This window comes from Acyrthosiphon pisum, chromosome X (genome assembly GCF_005508785.2).
Source record: "Acyrthosiphon pisum isolate AL4f chromosome X, pea_aphid_22Mar2018_4r6ur, whole genome shotgun sequence".
Classification (NCBI taxonomy): Eukaryota; Metazoa; Arthropoda; class Insecta; order Hemiptera; family Aphididae; genus Acyrthosiphon; species Acyrthosiphon pisum.
In genome coordinates, this window is record NC_042493.1 from 23,135,453 (window position 1) to 23,143,972 (window position 8,520).

Here is an 8,520-nt window from a genome sequence, read left to right on the forward strand (position 1 = left end):
AAATGACTATAAAAAATAAACTGTGCCTTATGTATTTCTTAGAATTTTTGGTAACAGAATTAAATATTTACGTGGAATCTTGTTTTAAATTTTCAATCCTTAGATATAAAAGTTGAACATTTTATAAATTTTTAACTACAAAATAATTATTCAATTTTAAATTTGATAAATTTTGTCAACATTTCAACTTCAAATGCTTATAAAAAATAATTGTGTTTATGTATTTTTAATATTTTTCAACTGTTATTGTAATAACATATCAGGATACTTGCATTAAGTTTTCACGCTTTTGACCCAACAAATAAAATTGTATTGATATTTAAAAAAAAAAAAAAAACTAAAAAAATTGAAAACTGAGAATGTCCGTAAACAGCTCAAAAAGAGTCAAAATATTTTCAAAATGTTATGGTGTATACAAAATGAAAATATTAACATTTAGTAAAATTTTCAAATATCTACAGTCATTCGTTTTTTAATTACAATAAAATAAGAAAATCGTCAAATGAGAAATCGAGCGAATATCAAATGTTGTACAAATATGAATTTCAAACGCTCATAAAAATTTTATTTGACTTTCTTGTGGTCATTTTTTTTTTTTATAAAGGTAACAATATTATAAGGAATCTTGTATTACATTTTAAAATCTTAGATTTAAAAAGAACATTTTTCATGAATTTCGAACTCAAAATAATTTGCAAATTTTCGTTATTTATACGTATTTTGTCAATATTTGAATTTTAGATGCTTATAAAAAAAAATTGTGACTGGATTTTTATTTTTTTCATCTGTCATTGAAACAATATACTAGGAGCCTTCTATTAAATTTTCAAGCTTTTCTACCCAACAAACATAATTTTATTGATATTTATAGAAAAAAAAACTAAAAAAATTTAAAACTGAGAATGTCCGTAAACATCTCAAAATATTTGGAAAATGTTATGGTGTATAGAAAATGCTAATATAAACATTCAGTCAAAATTTCATGTATCTACGGTCATTTATTTAAGAGTTGCGCCAAAAACCAAAATCAATTTTCTTGAAAACAAATTTTGCGTAAAAATTCCCGTTTTTCCTTAAGTTTTCTTTTTTAAGGGCGCTTTTGACTACTGGGAAATTTTTACTTTTGACCCCCTAAAGTACCAACTAGATTCACTTTCCTATCAGAAAAGATACTGTTGAAGAAAATCGAAGCACTTTTACTGTCTAAATGGTGATGACAGACACAAAAAAAAAAATAAAACACACATCATTGTAAAATCAATACATTCATCGTTCCACTCAGAATCTAAAATGATGTGTTCATATTAATATTAATTGATAGTAAATAATGTAAAGTTTAAATGTAACAATAAATATCTGATTTGGTTCTTTAAAGTGTTTATTTTAAAATATTAATTCATACTGAGTACCTAGTGAGTACTGACACAACTGTTTAGCTAAAGAGTTAATTTTTTTTGTTTTCGCAAATATTGAAAGGTTCACCATCCCTGATCCAATGCATTCATTTTTGAATTTTGTCAAGAAAGTAGAAAAACCTATAATAAAATTAGTCTTTTATTGATTTCTAATTTGTTTTATTTATAATGTGGGATGCAATTCCGTAACTACTGCAATATTTGGGTTTTCGTTTTGTAGCACGCGATTTTTTTTAGGTCCTGCAGCAATTACCTAATACGATGGCATGGTGGCTATACAGTATAATTTAATACTATAATAGGTACAACGTAACAGATCTAACCTAGATATAACGTAGGTAGTAGGTAGGTAGGTACAGATGTTGTCTTCAATACGCACATCTGTGTATGTGTACAGTATGATTCAAATGACAGTTTACCTACATAACTCATACATCATAAATCATAATAAATAATAATATAGGTACAGTCTTATATTAATGCTTCCGCAATAATTCAAATTGTACAGGCTTTCTGGCGTGTTCATCACACAACAGCGGTTCGTCTTACCGCGTACCATGGGTATTGATCGCACATTCGCATGTACCTACCTATATAAGTATAATACGGCAGTTTTGCCGGAGTATGCGCGTATACCTACTATAAATTATAATATATACCTATATTCTGTAATTCGAAATGTTCAAATGCATTGCAAAAATTGCATTTTAACTAGATTCATAGTTTTTTCGCGAAAAAATATAAAGTGAACGTTTTAAAAAAAGTACCCACCTATAATATAAACTGTCCTGAATTAATGAGTTGTTTTAATTTTAAGGTCCCTCATTGTCGAACTAGATTTGCAAAATCATTTTATATTCTATTTCAAAAAACAGATTATTAACTTGGTTCGCCTACAAATTGAATAATTAAGTTAGCTAATGTCCATGTTGATATATTTTTTTTGGTTTTATCATGATCATTATTAAGCTGGTGACTGAAAACAATTTTTCGTAATGAAAAACTGTAACCATTATAAGATATTATTATTATCTGCGATCGAATGTTGGCGCCTCGGCGGTCGTCGGTTATTGTTTGTAGGTATATTTGCTGGTAGCAAGTATAAATGTACCTATAATATACGATATATATATTAATGATGAAATTTACCATATATCGGAGTTGTCGTCTTGTTTATGAATTATGAGTTAAACTGTCTGACTCGAATTTTTGTTGACAATCTGTGATTCGCGCCGTTCTGTGTTAATTTTTTTACGCGCGTGCCGCTTATACATTTAATCTACCTATGTATTATGCTCTCTGTCAGCATGTATATTGTATACTGTGGCTGATACTGCAACAACACGTATCTTAGTTTTCATGATTTTATAGTAGAGCCATAAACACATCGTGTTTGATACATGATGCCTTATAATTTTTTTTTTGTTATTCACAGTCTAACCAGTTGTCTAACCAAAAAAAGTCTCAAATAAAATATTTCCTAACGGTGTTTATCTACCATGATTGTTCATTATCAACAAAAAAAACTCATTTTGTTATTTTCTTTTCGGTCGTCGCGCTCAAAAAGTGTAATTTGAATTAATATCATACAAAAATAAATAGTTACATAAAACATAGCTACAAAATTGCTATGCAATAGCTTTACCACGGCAGTCCCCGAGTGCCTCAGACTTTTTATTTTTTAAAGTATCTACCTATAAAAATATTGCTTTCAAATTATATGAGTATTTATTCAACTTTGTTTACCAAATGTAGGTAGTTCATACACAGGTGTCAGGTATGTATTAGTATACATAACAGGTGTAGGTATTACATAACATAGCAAATATAGATATTGTATTAAACGTATCTATGTATATAGTATACCATAATTAGGTACGTATAAATGTATAATACACCATACACGATGATACTTCGTTGATATTAGTGTAATCTAAGGATAATTTTTGTCAAACGAGATTAGAGAGATATTCAACGTTTATTCTACACATAATATTCGTAATTTCCTAGATTTATTCATCGTATAAAATGCTTGTAACCGTGTAAGTATCCCTCTCATTTATATCCATTAAAATTCCGTTTAGCTATCTACGTATAAATATCTTAGTTAAATCTACGTATAATTATTGTAGATAAATCTACGTATAAATGCAAGGTATACATATTGTAGGTAGATATTAGATTTATACGTAAAAACTTTGTATAAACGTTACGTGCATAGTATATACCAACGTCTAAATAGTTAAATTTAAGTATATTGTACCACTGTAGACTAACTACTATAATAGTTGCATTGATATAAAGCCATTGCAATATTTAGGCTCAAAATATATTATTTATAATTGTTGGCCATAATTTAACTAATACTAACTAATAAATATTAACTTAACTAGGTAATCATTTATACAATTATTTAACTTTGTATTGTTTTGATAATGCCTACTACCTACTTTTATTACTTTTTTAACCAATAATAGATACTATCTTTCCAATTGTCTGTTATTTATTAAAGAACGCTCTGCTGTTTATATAATGTCAATATTAATTCCCAATTATTAGGGTGCACCGATGTCCATGACACTGCGCCAACACTGGATACCAAATTATAATGTAAAACTTCGGTGGAACCGTAAGTACCTAATTAACATTGTTTATAGGAAAGTGAATTTAGTTGGTACTTTGTTGGGTCAAAACTCAAAAGTAAAAAAGTTTCCAGTATTTTCAAAAGCATCGTGAAAAAAAAATTAACAAATATAAAAGTAGTTTTTACACAAAACCAGTTATTGACAAAATCGATTATGTTTTTCTGTTGTAATTCAAAAATAAATAACCGTAAAAATTTTATATTTTAACAAAATTTTTATATAATATATGAGCATTTTCCTTACAAGATATTTCCTACAAGATATTCAAAATATATTGACTCTTTTTCAGCTTTAAACATTTTTATTTTTAAATATCGTCGATAAATAATTTTCTTTCTTGGTCAAGTTGAACACAGATCCACGATATATTATTTTTAATGTGGGTCTAAAGATAAAACTTTAACAAATTTCATTAAAATAGAGAAAATTAAAAAATGTTCGACTGTCTACCAAAAAAAGTTAAAAGAAAACCTTACCAGAAAGTCACATTAATTTGTGTCGAGACAACTAGATAAATGTATATATAAATTGTATGCTGTATGCTGTCAAAACTCACTTGGGATTAAAAAAAAAATGTTACCCCCTCTCAAATAAGTTATTGGGACAACACTGAAAACTATATACCACGGTCCTTACAAAACATAAACTTTAGGTTATCTACATCTTATATTCATATTATAACCTCACCACACCGTGACTTTCCCGTAGGTATCTGCCACCTGCGGATGGCATCGAACCGGCGCCGGTGTGCGTAGAAACTCTCAACCGTCGCGACGCCTTAATCCGCTCGGCCACTCCGTTCCCCATTATTATTTTTATAATATTATTATGATATACAAACAGTAAACATTATGTCACATATTATACCATTAATATTATGTGTTGGCTAGTATTGTTTATTGTTGACGACGGTTGTGCCTATACACTGTTTAAACGAATAGAATTAGTTTATTTATAATCTAATATTTCGAAAGTAAATTTTTTCCAATAAGCATTTAACTTATTTAAGTTTGGTATTTATATATAGTGTTTAGAGTAAAGTAAAGCAATGTAATATTTTAAATAAATTGAATAATTTTTCCTCGACTTAAAATAGCTGCCAACACAGAACTCAACCAATAAGATGTGGGTACAGATCGTAGTTTAGATTGCATTAATCAAAATTAATTATACAATTAAACGTGCACACTGCACTTAGGATTGATTTTATACGCCAGATTTATTCAAAAACAACTTTTAGTTAAATAATTTATCAGCGAAAGGCCCATCTGACATGAGCTCGTTATATTATGTTTAAAATGTATACAAGACTAAATTCCTTTCAAAATTAAAATTCTAAAACCACCTATGGTTATCGTAGTAAATATTAGAACTAATATTCTTCTTCTTGTCAAGTTCGGTTTTATAATACGCCAATAATAATAGTGCTAATATTTATATAAAAACACAAACATAATAAAAAAAAGGTGGGTAAGTGGATGTCGCTCTGCTGTACAGTAGATTACAAGTGGGTCGCTGTATAATGGATGGTATTAAATTTGAATTCAATGATATAATATCATTGTATAAGAAAAACGATATTCTGAGCGGAGACGGTATGTCAGTCTAGGTATAAGACATAATATTATATATGGTATTAAAAAAAATTGACCTATAATAGGTACCTATAATAAATTCCAAATTAATCGTATCACAATATCCATTAGGTACTTATAACGCGTTATAAAATATGTAATTTCGTCCAAATTTGAACTTCAAATGACTATAAAAGTAAACTGTGTAAATGTATTTTTTAGATTTTTTTGTAACAGAATTAATTACTTACGTGGAATCTTCTTCTAAATTTTCAATTCTTAGATACAAAAGTTGAACATTTTATAAATTTTTAACTACAAAATAATTATTCAAATTAAAATTTGATAAATTTTGTCAAAATTCGATCTTTAAATGCTTATAAAAAAAAATTGTGCATATGTATTTTCAATATTTTTCAACTGATATTGTAAGAATATATCAGGAACTTTGTATTAAATTTTTACACTTTTTGACCCAACAGATAAAACTTTATTGATATTTATAGAAAAAAAAACTAAAAAAATTGAAAACCGAAAATTCCGTAAACAGCTCAAAAAGAGTCAAAATATTTTCAAAATTGTATGGTGTATAGGAAATGCTAATATAAACATTCAGTAAAATTTTCATGTATCTACAGTTATTCATTTTTGAATTACAACAAAATAAGAAAATCGCTACATGAGAAATCGAGTGAATATCCAATGTTGTAAAAATTTGAATTTCAAACGATCATAAAAATTTAATTTGACTTTCTTATAGATATTTTTTGTTTGATAAAGGTAGATAATCTTATAAGGAATCTTGTATTACATTTTAAAATCTTAGATTTAAAAAGAAAAATTTTTACGAATTCTTAACTCAAAATAATTTGCTAATTTTCGTGATTTTTCCATATTTTGTCAATTTTTGAACTTTAAATGCTTATAAAAAAAACTGTGACTCAGGATTTTTAATATTTTTCATCTGCTTTTGAAACAATATACTAGGAGCCTTTTATAAAATTCTATTGATATTTTTAGAAAAAAAACTAAAAAAAAATGAAAACTGACAATGTCCGTAAAGAGCTCAAAATAAGTCAAAATATTTTTAGAATGTTATGGTGTATAGAAAATGCTAATATAAACATTCAGTCAAAATTTCATGTATCTACGGTCATTTTTTTTAAAGTTACACCAAAAACCAATTTCAATTTTGCGTAAAAATTCCCGTTTTTCCTTAATTTTTCTTTGGTTTTTCTTGGTGCTTTTGAAAATTACTGGGAATTTTAAATTTTGACCTCCCCAATGCACCAACGATATTCACTTTCCAATCGAACAAGATACTGAAGTTTAAAATCGAAGCATTATTTCGATTACTTATCGTGTACACAGACACAAAAATAAAAATAAAAATAAATAAAAAAAAAAAAACACACATCATTGTAAAATCAATACATTCATCGTTCCACTCAGAATCTAAAAATGTAAAAAACGAAAATGTCTTGACGATAAATATCTCAAAAAGAGTCAAAATATTTTGACTACCTACCTATATCATAATGTTTACATTTTATAATGAATTCCACTGTTTTACAATTATAATAGTAATTAGTAATTAAAAAATCAGAAATAATCAAGATTTAATTTCATTAAGTTAAAACATAGGTATTTAGTATTTACCCGGTCTTCCACAGTGAACATCTGACAGTCATATGCGATTTATAGTCCAATTTCTTCCAATAAACAAATCCATCTTCATCTTTGAACGTATTTCCTTGGCCTCTTAATCCTTCTAGTGTTAAAATTATTTTTTCCATATTTTAAATTAGTTAAAATAAAGTTTTAAAATATCGAAGACGTATATAACTTTTATCTTTTGGCTTGACTGTTAGCAGCAACAGTTTTGAACCAAATGAAAATAAAATTTGTTCAGGGTAAAATCGTATGTATGTATATATAAATATATTTTTAATAGGTAATAATTTGGTACCTACTACCTATAGATATCTAACGGCCAGTGTTACATAGGATGATCTCCGGTTAAACCGCGGAATTCGGCCCGTAAAATCAGTGGGTTAAGCGTAATCGACTATTGTAATCAGAATTTAGAGTAATCAGAATTCAGATTGTATAAAGGTACGTTAATAACATAAATTATAATGTTCTTAAATATTATTACTTAAAATCCTTGATAGTTTTGGATTATAATATGTTACTTGTTACTCATATTCAATTTAATTCAAATGAAAATAAGATTATAATCCCCTAATTATAATTAGCCTTTAGCCCCCCGGCCCCCTCCAAATCCAAACGCTATTTGCGCCTATGCAGGGGTCTGATTTACCTGTGTGGTATAATGTCTACTGTCTAGACTGGGCACTAGAGCTATGGTCTGGTTTAATCAAGCCCTGTGAGGGGAGATTTAATAATATCATTGTATAAGAAAAACGATTCTGAGCGAAGACTGTCAGTCAGTCAGTCAGCCTATGATATTACTAAGTATATTTGATGATATTATCATGAATAAAATAATTTATACATATATATATAACCTATTTACATGGAACCTTGTTTTAAATTTTCAATCCTTAGCTATAAAAGTTGAACATTTTATACATTTTTAACTACAAAATTATTATTAAATTTTGTCAAAATTTGAACTTTAAATACTTACAAAACAAAAAAATTGGTTTTTTACCCAACAAATAATTTTTTATTGATATTTATAGAAAAAAAAACAAAAAAAAAAAAGGTGGGTAAGTGGATGTCGCTCTGCTGTACAGTAGGTTACAAGTGTGTCACTATATAATGGATAATATTAAATTTGAATTCAATGATATAATATTATCATTGTATAGTGTATACGAAAAACGATTCTGAGCGGTGACGAATTATTAGTATATTTTA